The sequence below is a fragment of the Camelus bactrianus genome, chromosome 25 (genome assembly GCF_048773025.1).
Source record: "Camelus bactrianus isolate YW-2024 breed Bactrian camel chromosome 25, ASM4877302v1, whole genome shotgun sequence".
NCBI classification, from domain to species: Eukaryota; Metazoa; Chordata; class Mammalia; order Artiodactyla; family Camelidae; genus Camelus; species Camelus bactrianus.
Window position 1 is genome coordinate 12,259,311 of NC_133563.1, and position 15,929 is coordinate 12,275,239.

At 35.6% G+C, this 15,929-nt stretch overlaps 1 non-coding gene across 1 annotated transcript; it reads right to left on the bottom strand.

Moving 5' to 3' along the window:
* Positions 1-14,902: 14,902 nt before the first annotated feature.
* LOC123617089 (U1 spliceosomal RNA) lies at positions 14,903-15,065 on the bottom strand. Its single transcript, XR_006725164.1, has one exon. It is a non-coding gene; the product is annotated as a U1 spliceosomal RNA (small nuclear RNA).
* Between the last annotated feature and the right edge of the window lie 864 nt (positions 15,066-15,929).

A 15,929-nucleotide genomic window follows, 5' to 3' on the forward strand; every position in this document is an offset into this window, starting at 1 on the left:
CATCTCTCTTGTGGAATGAACACCCAGATGCAAACATCCAGACAAGTGCCAAGGCACAGGACCAACTTCTAGAATTCTCTACCTCAGTTGGTCTCTGTGCAGAGGTAAGTGGCCCATTGCAGAGGGATGGGGGAGGGGACAGGAAAGCTTTTCTGCTAAACTGCACTCCCCTGGCTCTCTGTCTACCCTGAGACTCTCTCGTGCCTGGGCACTGGAGGGGGGCTGAGGGGAGGGGAGGTATGATTGCCTTAGTGGGCTGGTTCTCCTGAATCTTCTGTGAGCTGTGGAGGAGGGTTCTGGCTCCAGTTCTCAATAGCTTAATGATTAAAATATGTGTGACTTAAATTTTCTTCTATTCAGCTTTGGGATTTTAACCACAATTCCATCAGAATAGGAAAAAAACAAATCCACCACATTTAACATTGTATTAACCCATAGAAATAGTAATTTAAAGTGGTTACTGTCTAGAATGGGTACTGTTGCTTTCCTCAATAAATATTTTATATTTTAAAGAAAATAAACAAACAAAAAAACCCTCTGAGGAATACTAACTAAAAGTGCTTACATTTGCATATGTCCTTTTAACCATCTTTATGTACATTTGTGAATCACAACAGTGCTGTGGTGGAGATAAGGCTTCATTATCACCATTTTATAAATGAGAACACTGAGGCTTAGAGTGGTAAATAATGTTTCTGAAGTCTCCCTCTTTTTTTATTGAAGTATAGTTGGTTTACAATTTTGTGTTAGTTTCTTGTGTACAGCAAAATGATTCAGTTATATATATATTTTTTCAGATTCTTTTCCATTATAGGTTATTACGAGATATTAAATATAGTTCCCTATGTTGTACAGTAGAACTTTATTGTTTATCTGTTTTATATATGGTAGTGTGTATCTGTTAATCCAAAGCTCCTAATTGTCCCCTACCCCCAGCTTTACCCCTTGGTAACCATGTTTGTCTTCTGTGTCTGTGAATCTGTTTCTGTTTTGTAAATAAGTTAACTTGTATCATATTTTAGATTCTACATTTAAGTATTGTATAAAATGTTTTTCTCTGTCTGATGTACTTCAATTAGTATGATAATCTCCAGGTCCATCAAAGTTGTACAGATAGCATTATTTCATTCTTTTTATGGCTAAGTGATAGTCTATTTTTATCTATCTATCTATCTATCTATCTATCTATCTATCTATCTATCTATCTATCTATCTATCTCACATCATCTTTATCCATTCATCTGTTGATGGACAATTAGGTTGCTTCCATGTCTTGGCTATTGTAAATAGTGTTGTTGTGAACATTGGAGTGCATGTATCTTTTCGAATTAGAGTTCCCTTCAGATATATGCCCAGAGATGGGATTGCTGTATCGTATGGTATGTCTGTTTTTAGTTTTATGAGGCATCTCCATACTGCTTTCCATAATGGCTGCACCAAAATTCATTCCCACCAACAGTATTGGAGGGTTCTCTTCTCCGCACCCTCTCCAGCATTTGTTATTTATAGTCTTTTTGATGATGCCCCTTCTGACCAGTGTGAGATGATACTTCATTGTAGTTTTGATTTGCATTTCTCTGATAATTAGTGATATTGAGCATTTTTTCGTATGTCTGTTGGCCATCTGTATGTCTTCATTGGAGAATTGCTTGTTTAGGTCTTCTGCCCATTTTTGGATTGGGTTGTTTGTTTTTTAATATTAAGTTATATGAGCTATTTATATATTCTGGAAATTAAGTCCTTGTCAGTCTCATCTTTTGCAAATATATTCTCCCATTCTGTAGGTTGTCATTTTGTTTTACTTATGGTTTCCTTTTCTGTGCAAAAGCTTAATGTAATTTCATTTTTATGATTGGCTACATCCCTGTATATAGCTTATAAAATTTGTCACAATATTAAGTTTTAATTCTGTTCGAATATAAAGTATATCTTTATTCTTTCCTATTTTGCCAAATACTTTCCAGGTCCTATATCTACTCTTTCATAAACAATATATATGTACATACATATATAATTAGGCATATGTGTGCAATCCAAGTAAATAACGAAGGCTTAGTGAAATATCTAACATGGGATAAGGTGAAAAATGGTTAGTTCACCCCATCTTGACCTCACTCCCTGTAATTTATCAGATGTCCTTTGGCAATGTATTTTATAAGCTATATTTTCTCTATTCTTCCTTGCTTCCTTCCTTCTTTACTTCTCCTCTTTTGCCCTGCTTCCTTCCCTCCTTCCCTCTTTCTTTTTACCTTCCTTCTTCACCACTTAATTTGCAGGCACTTTATAAACACATACAAGGCTAAGACATAAGAGCTGTTGTGTTCTAGGCTCTCGATAAATATACAGTCTAGCAACTAGAGGAGCTTAGGCGTTTGGGCTCCAGAGGGCTCTGAGTTGTAATTTATTTGTGAGAAACTTGCACAAAACACTTCTGTTTTCCCTTTTGGAAATTAAGGGCGTTTGATGGTCTCCAAAGTTCCTTTAAATTTTGAAAACAAAAACACTTTTAAAATAATTTCTATTTTCACAATTTAAGTCAGAATAAATAGACAACACGAAATGTCAGCAATGTAAGTATTTCATGTAAGGTCCAGCTAATAAAATATTTTTCCTGTCCATGCAGATGATTAAGCCAAGGGCAGAAGGTGCTATCTGTAAGTCTGAATGAAGAAGTGTGGTGAATCTGCAGAGGTCGACATGTTAAGAATAGACAGTAGAGATTTGCCTGAAATATTTTTGAGCTGTATTACTGGATTATTAGAAACCCCAACCTGATTTTCCACAGGTCTGGTTTCACATATAAGTCAGCCCTATTCTTAGTTTGTTCTTTTACTGTATTATTCTGACATAAAAGTGACAGACATTCGTAGATTATTAGTAATAATATATCCCTGCAGCGATTTTTCCAAATATTCTTGAATTATCTTAAACTATTAGAAATATTTTTCTAAATATAAATTAATTTAGAAAGACACTTCAAGGTTTACATTGATTGTAGAATTTATTGCTACTTATTTTTGTAAAATATATCACCTAAAATATGGACTTTATTCTTTGCACCCCAAATTTGATTGACAAATGCAAGCTTTTTTCATAAGTGTCAGTGGTAGTCTGTGTATTCATTTATAAGTGGGACTGGTATTCTACATATATATAATATAAAGTGTTAAGAGGATGTTTTAATTACTACATGATAAATTATCCTATTAAAAAATATTTTTTTACTGTCAAGAAAGAATTTGTATTGCATGTGGTTATTATTATTAGTTCTGAAATAGCTTATTTCTCCACAAAGTATTCTAGGGTTTATACACAATTTGAATTTTAATGACCTCACCTGAAATTTCATACATTGTTAGCTGACTCTCAAATCAGGGCATTTTAGGGGATCAGTTGCATTTGCTTTTTTGCCAAAGCAAACGATGCCAAGGGCTCAGTTTATTAATAATGAAAGAGACTAAAAATCAGGACATGAATATTTGTAACTATAAGTTTAACAATACTACTTAAGAAAATCATGTTATATGGCATAGCATGTACTTAGTTTGAAAATGAAAGTAAGTTAAGATTCTTTTGATGATGAGTACAGAGAGAACACTTTAAAGAGGAAAAGAGAGCCCCTTCAGGGTTGCAAGGCCACAGGCTCTGGGTCTATCTATGGAGAACAGGCACCTTTCTGCCTGGGGTAACGATTGAGCTGCCTTTCTATCAATAAGTTACAGAATTCCACCCCGGCCTTTAGAGCTCAAGAGCCTGGGAGCAGATACTGGTGACCCCTTGATTTAAAAGGTAAGAATGGTATTCCACTTTGTTCAGCTCATTTTGTATTCCCATCTCTGTCTGCACAGGCCCGGAGCCCTATGCTGTAGCTCTGCGTCCACACCCCTTCCAGTCTATGGTAATTGGCTGAGTTTTCTCCTCAGGCAAGAAGAGAGACTCCTGAGTCAACTGTGCGGCTCCCTCATGGCACAAAAGGGAGTAACGAACCTAAAAGGTGACCCTCAGTAACGTGAAAGACTATTACTTTCAAGCTCCCCTCGAAAGAGATGATTTTGAGGCTGTCCTTGCATTCTGGTCTGTTACATTAAGACGTTTCTGTATTAGGAACCAGGACGCTTGGCAGAGAGGAACTAGAGAGATACTCATTGAAAGACTGGAAGGATCGCACATGGGGACTCTAATCCAATCCTAATTTTAGACGGTAAACTGTGGGAATAAATGGTGCTTTTTATTTACCTTTGTGTTTTCTCACTTTAAAAATCGTGTTTCCCAATGGATAATTCTCTGGCCAGCAATTTACTGTTTTGAGAGTTGAGTGTAAATTTAAACAGCATTTTCATGGCACTTTAGAAATAAGGAATGATAATTTAAAAATCCTTCAAAAATGAAACAAGCTTGTTATGTTTTGATCCCTCTAAAAGAGGGATAAGGAGAGATTGATTAACATCCATTTCCCACTTTTGATGCCCTCTGTTGGAGGTGCTAGTACAATTCAGATATGTTTCTAAGCCTCAGAATGAGGGTCCTGCTGAATGGCTTATCCAGATGGAAGCAATAGAACTATTCTTCCTCATCATGTGATAAGTAAGCTTATTGAGGATTTTTGCTGAATAGAGTCTTGTTTATAAAGAAAATGGTATTTCAACTTGTTTTTAAGGTTATGTGCTCCCATATACTCATACTGCTGAGATTCCCCAACATTTCTGGTATGGCAAAGAATGCATCTATTGGCCACTCAGAAAAGATGTCTCCCTTCAGAAAGACCTTTCCTTTTTTTTTTTTAAACATTTTTTAAATTGAGTTATAGTCATTTTTCAATTCGAAAGTGGTAAGTTATGCAGCTTCTTGTTACCATTTTCAAGCAAGGTACTTCATTTTACTTCATTTAACTACCTCTGTGTCTTGAAATTGCTATTGTTCACAGGTCAAATGGCAGGGAACACATGTGTTATACGTCTATGACCAAATACACAGGTAAGAATTTTTTTTTAGAGTAGATCACATTGCCCAGTTTATGAAATTTAATAAATTCAGTGATACTTTGACCATTAGGAGCATTATATAATTTGCATCTGAGCTAATATGTTACCATTAATAAATCTATAAACCACACAGCATCTATTCAGATAGTACAATGTAGCAGTTTATTGTGTACTATGTGAATTTTGTCAACAGGGAATCCCCTGATGAAAAAAATAGCATAATATTAATTACTAGCACCATCTGTGCAAAACAATAGGAAAAGCAATATTTTAATACAATGACTTCATGCATGTCAGTTATCTTCAACATTAAATGCTGCAGTTTTGTTGATGCAGTTTACCTGTCTAATAATTTAAATAATGGATGTTCTTACAGAGGCTAAAACTATGAATAAATGAGTTAAAATTAAATATTGTGAAATGTTTAAATGAGTATAACATGAATTTGATTCATTCTCCAAGAATATATCCTGTATGCATGTATGTATATACAAATTACGGTACCATCTGCTAGTTTTTTACAGGTTGAGCAATGAATTTGTTTTCCACACATGGAAGGTATATTGTAGATACTTTGTAGTGGAAAGATTATTCAGTTGAAAAGGTTGAGAGAGTTAGTCTAACTATGGCCTGGCAGTGGTCAGACTCGAAGAGTGCCTTCAAAAGATGGGGGCAGGGGTCATTGTAGGAAAGATCATATTCTATTTAAATTTTGAGCTCTCAAGCTCACATTTTGCTAATTGTGACAACAGATGCTGTTCCAAGACCAAAGGACCCCCTTTCATCGACATGCCCTTTTAAACTACTGTAACCTGCCACCTGGTATGTTCTTTTTATATATACACTCTAAGTTCTGGCTTCAATAAATATTTATTGAAAAAAATTAATGAATTATGTTTTGGAGAAGGACATGGTGAGCAAAGAGGTTTTTCTTAGCTGCCAGTACAAATCATCCCTTTTGTTGGCTCTTTAGATGGCTTAGCACCTCATAGTAACAAATTTCTTTTATAACCATGGCACAGACTTCAGTGCCTCCAAGTACATAAAATAGGATTGGTAATCATTATTGTAGGAAACCTATGGACAAGCAGTAAACCTTTCATTGGGAGGAGTCTTTTGTAATAGCCATCAGTTTAAACCTTTCGTTAAATAATACTGAGCAGTGATCATCAAGCTTCTATACTTCACCGTGTTCTACTACAGCTAGAAAGACGCCTGCAGCCCATAGTTTCCACCTTCTAAGATAATAAAATTCTCCATTGGAGAGGGAGGATCTTGGAATTCCATTACACATTTTAGCCCTAACCCAGAATTTCCACTCATCTTAAAAGTTGTACCCTGCTTGTTCTTTTAAACATAGTTCAGGATGAGCATTACGGCTGGTTTCATTATGCAGGGTTGTATTTTAGAGCACTAAACACTAGCACCACACTCCTGGGCTTGATTTCTGAATTTCATAGCTAATGTGACCTTAGACATAATTGTCAAATTACTTAACTTCTATTTCTAGGGTATAAAGTCGTCCTTATAAAATGGAAATAATACTGCTTACATCTCACTAATAATAGGCTAGTGTAGAATGAGGTAATAGCACGATCATCAGTAATTATTACTTACTGCTCATCTGCTGGGGTAAAGGAAGTGTAAGAGTTAAAAAGGATGTTGGTCTTTCAAGAGTATGAACAGCCATTCACAGAATAAACGTAAGTGCCAAAAAAGGTGGAGAGAAATTCAAAAATCATTAGTAGGAAGGAAAAGTAAAGTTAGGTAACATAGTACAGGGGAATTCTTTCTAAAGTTGTATGTAATCTATGGTACAGTCAGAAGTATGGGGCAGTAGGCACGCTCAGGCACAGTAGGAGGGAGAGCATGATGGCATATCTTTGGGGGAAGGAAAGTTTAGCAGCAGTTCATAAAGTCACATGCACGTGTTTTCTGACCCAGAAATTTTACTTTTAGAAATCTATCATAGGGTGACTTTTAGCCAAGTGGTGAACAGGTGTAGCTGTCTCCTTTACTCCACCTTCCTCAAAAAACACATGAAAAACAAACATGCTGATACAAAATAACAAATACATAAAAATCAAGTTAAAAAATACACACACACATGTGTAATAAGAAATCCTGTTTCCAGAAATAGAGAACTAAAAATCCAGCATGAAAAATGGACAATAATTACCCATGTGGATTTTGACCTAAAAGCACTGACGTTTTCATGCCCTCTGATACACAGGGGCAGCCTGCAGCTAGGTGGTATGAAGAGCTGGAACTCAAATTCTGAAGTAAAACTTCTGGCTGAAAAAGGGAGTTCTGTGAAAAAGGGATTAGGAAAAATATTAATTGTCCCTCCAAGAGCTTTCTGTCTGTCCTGTTGTGGACATACATACGTGCACATGTACATAGATATTTTTAAAGGCTACTGAAAGGGCTTAGAGATAAATCTATTAGTCATCTTACATTTTAAGTGATAAAGGCAAAGTGTGAAAATCTAAAAATATTTTCAGGTTTATATTCTACTTAATTGATAAATTTGCCTTTTCCATTTTATGGATAGCCATATAACCAGCTATATCTCCTTTCCTTTTGGAGGGAAAAAAAAGTGAAGTTGAGGGACAAATTTTCCACTGCACTATAATAATTGTGTAGTATTCTGTGGCCAGGTTAAGAACCCTGGCAGTCTTGGTTCCAGAAACCCTTACCTTAATTACTTAGAGAAACAATCAGAATGAGAAAGAGTAAACAGATGTAACAAAAATTTAAATTAGCACCTCAAGAAGAGGACAAAACTAAATAATTTCAAAGATATTTTTAAAAACTTCAAATAGTTAAAGAGAGAAGGAATAGAAATATCATTTTAAGAAAAGTAGAACACTACAAAAAACATTGGACTGACTTGAAAAAGAATGAAGTAGAACATTTGGAAGAAAAAATATATCATTAAAACAGAAAACTCAGTAGACTGCTTAACTGATAGCTAGATACACCTGAAGTGAGAATGAGAAGATGGGGAGACAGATCTCAGGAAAAAAGGCCCCAAAATGCAACCTAAGAAAGGAAAGAGGCTGACCACGTGAAAAAGCAGTGAAGTGAAACGGAGGATACAATGGAAATACACAACATACATTAAGATTCCGTGATTGTGAGAATAGAGAGGGAAGAAATATCTTTGGAAATATAAAACAGAAAATGTCTAGTATTGAAAAAGACATGATTGCCCAGATAATAGCAAGCAGCACAGTGAGTTCTGAGTAAGAGAAACAGAGAAGTCCTCTTAACTGAACCAGTTCTCTTGACTGACTCTGCAAATTAACGTGCTTACATTATTCTCGCTTAATGATTCTCATAGTGCGATAAATACAACTGGGAAGTGGCTGTGTGGTACATCAGTGCACTATAGCTCCCAACAGTTGAATTCTGTTCTCAAAAAGTCAGTTGTGTTTTGTCCCTATGTGTTATGTTAATTATAAAAACCAAGAAAATATCAATATAAAACAAAGAAGTATGTCAAGAAAAACTAGGTTGAATGTTTTAGGTAAACTCTATAAAGACATGCGACTTTAAAAAATAAGTGAAATTAAGTTTTGGCACAAGAACTGTAAACTTGGGATTAAAAGCCATAAATACCTGGAATATGGTAAACACAAACACTTCCAAACAATGTCTTTAATTTCTAACACCCACTATAAAGACATTGAAATTGGAAATTGTGGATAGTCCATTATGCATGTGGTTCATGATAAAATGATCACATGAGAATCTGACTAACAGACTCATCTTAAAGGAAAAGCCATATACTACATCAAAACTTACCAAATTATATAATTTATATATTTTAGTTTAAGTAAAATGTTTAAGATGAACAGTAATTTTTTAAAAAAAAAAAGGATTCTCAGCTTTAACAATTTTTTTTTCTTCAAAGAGCTAATGGCTCTGGTAAGAGAGTAAGAGATCATCCTTTAAAAAAAATCTGCATCCATGATTAACCTACAGAACATCAAAGTCATGAAAAACAAAAGAGCAATTACCTTCCAAGAAAAAAAACAAACAAACAAAAAAAACAATGACAGAGTTCAAATCATCAGGTTTATCTAAGAATCCACTGTCAAATCCAAGATCATGAAGATTTATCCTGTTCTTCCAAGAGCTTTACGTCTTTAGTTCTTGTACATAGATTGTTGTCCCAGCACTATTTGTTGGATTAAATTGAATTGATTCCTAATTGAATGGGCTTGGAACCCTTGTCAAAAAACAATTGGCCATAGATGTATGGATTGATTTTGAGGCTCTCAGTTCTATTCCATTGGTTTTGATTTGTCTGTATGCCAGTATCACACTGTTTTGATTATTATAATTTTGTAGTAAGTTATGAAATTTCACCACCTTGGCTAAATTTATTCCTAGGTATTTTATTCTTTTAGATGCTACGGTAAATGGAATTGCATTCTTAGTTTCCTTTTTGAATTGTTCATTGCTGGTGCATAGAAATACTACTGTTTTTTTGTGTGTGTTGATCTTAGACACAGTAACTTTGCTGAATTTATTTACTAGCTCTAGTACCTTTCTTGTGGATTCTTTGGGGTTTTCTATTTATAGTATCATGCCATCTGTACATCTGTAGATAGAGATAGTTTTACCTTTTTTTTTTTTTTTTTAACAGTTTGAGTGTCTTTTGCTTCTTTTTTTTTTTTGTCTGATTTCTTTAGTGAAAACTTTTGGGACAAGGTTGAATAGCAGTGGTGAAAGCAAGCGTCTCTGTTTTGGTCTTGATCTTAGGCGGAAATCTTTCCGTTTTTCACCATTGAGTCTGTAGTGTTAGTTGCAGGTTTTTCATAAATGACCTTTGTCATGTTGATACACTGACTTTTAAAAGTATGAAACTATTAGTCCAGAAATAAATCCATGCCTATATGGTCAATTAATCTATAACAAAAGAGGAAAGAATATACAGTGCAGAAAAGACAGTCTCTTTAATAAATGGTGCTGGGAAAACGAGACAGCTATGCACAAAACAATGAAACTGTACCACTTTCTTATACCATGTACAAAAATAAACTCAAAGTGGATTAAAGGCTTAAATGCAATACCTAAAACTGTAAAAGTCCTTGAAGAAAACATAGGCAGTAAGCTCTTTGACCTTGTTCTCAGCAATATTGTTTTGGATATGCCTCCTCAGGAAAGGGCAACAGAAGCAAAAATAAAAAAATGGGACTACGTCAAACTAAAAACCTTTAGCACAGAGCAGGAAACCATCATTAAAAAAAAAAAAGTCAACCTACTGAATAAGAAAAGATATTTGCAAACAATATATCCAATAAAGGGTTGATACCCAAAATACATAAGGAACTCATGTAACTCAGTATCAAAAAACAGACAACACAATTAAAAATTGGACAGAGGACCTGAAAAGACATTTTCTCCAAAGAAGACATACAGATGGCCAACAGGCATGTGAAAAGATGCTCAACATCACTAATCATCAGGGAAATATAAATCAAAATGACTAGATACTACCTCACATCTGTCAGAATGGCTGTTATCAAAAGGACAAGAAATAACAAGTGTTGGCAAGGATACAGAGAAAAGGGAACCCCCCCCCCGCACTGTTGGGACTGTAAATTGATGTAGCCACTATGAATAACAGTATGAAGTTTCCTCAACAGATTAAAAAATAGAACTACCATACAAATTCAGCAATTCTACTTCTGGGTATTTATCCAAATAAAACAAAAACACTAATTAAAAAAAAATATATATATATCCCTATGCTCATTGAAGCATTATTTACAATAGCCAAGCTATGTAGGCAACCTAAGTGTCCATCAATAAAATGGATAAAGAAGATGTGGCTTATGTACACAGTGGAAAATTACCCAGCTATAAAAAAAGAATGAAATCTTGCCACTTGCGACAACATGGATGGATCTAGAGGGTGTTAAGCTAAATGAAGTAAGTCCAACAGAGAAAGCCAAATACCATATGATTTCAACTATATGTGGAATCTAAAAGAAAAAAGAAGCAAACAAACAAGACAAAATAAAAGAGAAACGAAACTATAGATACAGAGAACAAACTGGTAGTTATCAGAGGAAGGAGGTTTGCGGGGACAGGTGAAATAGGTAAAGGGGATTAAGAAGTACAGACTTGCAGTTATAACATGAATAAGTCATGGTCAAGTAATGTACAGCATAGGGAATATAGTCAATGGTATTGTAATACCTTACATGGTGACAGATGATAACTAGAGTTACCATGGAGATTATTATATAATGTATAGAAATATTAAATCACTATGTTGTATACCTGAAACTAATATAGTATTGTGTGTTCATTATAATTATATCAATTGATATAAATTATAATTCCATAAAAAAATTTGGATATTTTTTAAAGCAAGAGAAATAAAGAAGAGGATTAAAAGAATTTCTGTTAAAATGATTTGATGCTATTGTTTTAAAAATTCAACACCATGTAACTCTGAATATTTATAAAGGATACATCTGGAAATACTGAAAAATATAAATTAAAAAGATGGAAAAATATGTATTAGAAAATAACCCCCCAAAAAGTTGGTCTACAATTTTAATAACAAGCACAGTGGAATTTACAGAATTCTAGTCTACATGCTTTTGGAAGGATACCAGCTCACAGTATCAGGGGGAGCAGGAAGAAGACATTGGAAACACCAGAAAACAAGGAAGCTCGAAGGAAATCAGGAAGCAGGAAACATTGCAACACACTCCTGCAGGAACAGCCTGGCTAGTGTGTTGCCACAGCTGCCACTGCTGTCATCACCTCTGTTGCTGCTACTGTGAGGATTCTGACCCTCAAAATTCCTTGATTCCTTGCTTCACGCACTGTTCAGAGTCCTAGGAGCATGAATCTCGCTGACTGAGCTGGTGTCTCAGCCATCTCTGGCTGTTAGAAGAGGCTTGTAGGAAGGTTTGGGTTCCATGGTGGAGGCAGACACTAGGGAGTGGTCTCTGACCAAAATGATCAATAGTGAAGGAGAGGAAATTCACTGAAAGGAAACTGGGGAGACTTCCTGAAGAGTAATATATGGTAATTTTTTAAATGTCTGGAAAGATACAATTAGAAGCAGCTGCCAATGTGGAAGGAAAGAAATAGACTAAACAGTGTTTTGAAAATTCTGTATCCTTATGTACAGTTTTGCAGTTCTTTAACGATGAAATTGCACTCATGCATGGCTTATGTATTTTTTTAAAATAGGTTTTAAAAATTATACTTAAAAAAAGAACTTTCACCTTTAAAAGTGAGAATTACATACTCACAGCACTTTTAAACTTTCATGGGAATAACTGATGGAAACCCCGCTTCAGCAAAATTCAAGGGAGGAGAAATCTCCCTGGGACTGCAGAGATTTCACCGTTGGCTAATCTACTTTTTTTTTTTTCCTTGAAATGCATTGGCTTCATCTACCTTTAGAAGTTTCTTCTGTTGAAAACTCTGGATGATTTTTTTCTCTCTCTGAAGCCAGCCAGATACTTTGTAGTCAAATAAATTGTCAGAAAAACTGCTGTATCTAGAGATTTTTGCTGAAGTAGAAATGTGGCCACAGCCTTCTCAGAGGAGCTCACCATTTGGGATTATATTTTAAAAAAAAAAACCCATCAAAATTAAAAGCTGCATTATATCATTTTTGAATTAACCATGCTCTTAGGGAAATGTAGTTTTACATATGTGTAGAAATGTTTGTGTGTGGATGCATGCACGCGCACGCACACGTGTGTGTATGTTAGTGATAGAGACAAAGAGACACAGAGAGACTCACTCCAGCTCTGTAAGGCCAATATAGATATTTAGATTCCGAGAGAAATGACCTGGTTGGAACTTAAAACCAACTGAAATTTGTACCTTTATTAATAATATCTAACACTGTAACTGAAGTTAATTGTCTACAACATAATCCAAGAGGTTACATTTTGGAGGTCTCTTCTGTGATACCTATGTATTCATTCACCCACGATTTGATTCATTCATTTATTCATTTAACAAATCTCTGGTAAGTGATTATTCGATGATACTTCTGCTAGACAATGAAGATACAGAGTGAATCAAACACAGTATAGGGGAGAGAAGTGCAACTAACCAGGTAATTAATATGGACCAGTGTGATCTGTGCTGGGATATCCAGGATGATTTGTGAGCTCTGAAAGAAGACATAACATTGAAGACTGGAGTGAAGATTTGGTGGAGGAGAGTGTTGGGGCATGTCAAGAAAGCAAACTGAAACTGAGTCTAAAGGGTGGGAACTATAAGTAGAAAAAGTAGAGATTTTTAAATAACTAATTGATCGACAGGGTGAGATCTCTTGAAGATTGTGGGGCAACAAAACCGAATACTTTAGGGATGTCATTGTTTTTAATGTACTTGAAGCTTGCATGACTGGATTGGTAAGAGGGGACATACAGTAGACATCGACTGTTTTTACTGTTCAGTATACACTCACCTTTTTTTCTGGGAATGATAAACTGAATTCCAATTGGGGAATTAGCTTCTCCCCTCACACACTCCCTATGTACGCACGCACGCACGCACACACGCACGCATACAGCACATAAAACGGAACCCAGGACCTTGGACCTATCAATTGTATCCATTTCTTTAGGCACAGTAATTGGTCAAGACTTAAGCATGTACCCCAATCAGAGCCAAAGTACAACTTACTTGGCAGTTTCCAAGAAAGAGATATTGACTCTTCTGTTCGGCCTGAAGCCTGAGGGAATGTTGGGGCTGGAGCTTCAGGCAACCTCTTGCTGCCATGTGACGCTTGATGCTGAAGCCAATATCACAGAAGGCAGAGTAAAGAGATGGAGAGAAACCAACTCCTAATTATATTTTCTGGGCCTTGAATCCAGTCTTGTTATTTTATGTGAGCCAATAAATTCCCTTTTTGCCTAAATGAGCTGGTTGTAATTTTTTTCACTTGCCACCAAGAGTCCTAATTGATGCAGTCCACAAAGAGGACGCTGTGCAGTGGGGATGAAAAAGAAAGCAGCTAATATTTCTTAAGCAACTATTTGTCCCCACCAGGTGAAGCTAGGCACTGCTGTTTTCTGGGTTTTAAGGTTCACAATATTCCAGGAAACCAAGTGAAAGCATCCATCCTAGTACAAAGGTCTGCTGTCTAATTCTAAATCCTATTCATTGTACGTTGTGCTGTGCTGTTGGTTTAAGGTTTACTCTAGGCCAACATTGCCTTTACTGTTTTAGGGAACACTAGTGTTAGGTGAAATGTTAATAAGTGTTATATGATGGACAAATCAAATTCTTTAAAAAAAATTTTTTTTTAACGGAGGTTCTAGGGATGAGATTCAGGACCTTGTGTATGCTAAGCATGCGCTCTACCACTAAGCTATATCCATACCCACTCCCAAATTCTTAATATATAAGATACTCTTAAAATGTAAGAAAAACATTAAACGTACTTGTGGGTTTGATCTTTTTTTATATGTCTTGTAGAAACGGTTCAAGGGGTCTGATGAGGGATCACCTACAGCATAAATTAAAGATGCTTAAAAATTATGCATTGGTGCACAGGTGACATTGTCAGCCTACACAATGTATTGATCTAGGGTTTTTAATTGAGAATTAAGTTTGTGCTTCTAACTTCTTGGGGGGGATATTATTCCATGTGTATTGGCAATAGAGGTTCATACTACAAATGGCTGATGAAGGGAAGTTTTTAATAAGAAGACAGACTTGAAAAGGTCTCAGATAAAGCAACAAAGAAAATCAGAATGATTCAAAGTGAATGTGATTAATGACAAATGTAAATTTCCAAACACTACTGTGAGGTAAACCGTCCAAGATTAAATAAGTAAATATTTTGGGACCTGCCGTATGTAAGGCTTAAAACATTAAATTTGTGTTACTCTCTTTGCTATAATTTACTTTTTTTCCAGGAGAGAGCGTAAACATAGTCCCCTACTACCACAAACTATGTAGTCCAGTTTCCCACTTTTGGGGAAATTGCAGGGGTCGCACATCCAGAGTGCAGTGGATAAGCCTCGCTCTGGGAAAACCACTTTCGTGATCACAGTGTCTTGCCTGCCAGGTAAGTACAATTTACTTTTTAAAATGAGGATTTTATAATATCCTGGAATTAAAATATTGGAATGTATTTGGTGCTGTGCCTAACAGGAAGACCTGGCTCAGAAATATTATTCCTGCTACATGGGAAAAAAAGACACAAAACACTGTTCTTGTACAAAGGATGGGTCTTTTTACATCATATTATATTACAAAATGTACAATAAATTATTATTCACTTTATGTAGACATTTTCTTTTTGTTCTTAATTGGAAAAAATATTTAATTTCTGTAAAGGTACTTTTGTTCAGTTACAGAATTTTAAAACCCTATGAAGAAAGATTACTTGCAGCAGTTATTTCTTTTGAGACCGCTTTTGTTACCTGTTGCAGTGTAAGGGAGACTTACTTTCTGAACCTATTAGTTTTACATTGGGAAGAATTTGTAAGATGGTTTTTCTTAATTCTAAAAATGTGAGGAGTTTCTGTAGGAAGCTCTTTATTTTACTACCACATCTCTAGATGTTCAGTGGTTCAAATTCTGTCACGGGCTCAGGAGTGTCTTGGGATATGGACACCTTGGAGACTGTCCTCACAGGACATGTTATAAGGAGGTGGAACAGAGTCTTGCCTGCCGGAAGATCAATGAGTTGGCTGCTTTCTCAGGGAAGTTCTAGACAGCGCCAACTTCATGAGTCTGCAACCTCTGCATTCACACTCAAAGCCCTGCACTTAGTTTAATGCTCTGCTATAATTATCACGAGATTCTTAATAATTTTTGATTATGGGGCCATGCGTTTTCATTTTACACTGAGCCCCATAAATTATGTACCTGGTCCTGCCTCTAGGAGCTGGGTATATACATAGCAAATAAAATGGGCAAAAATTCTTGCTCTCA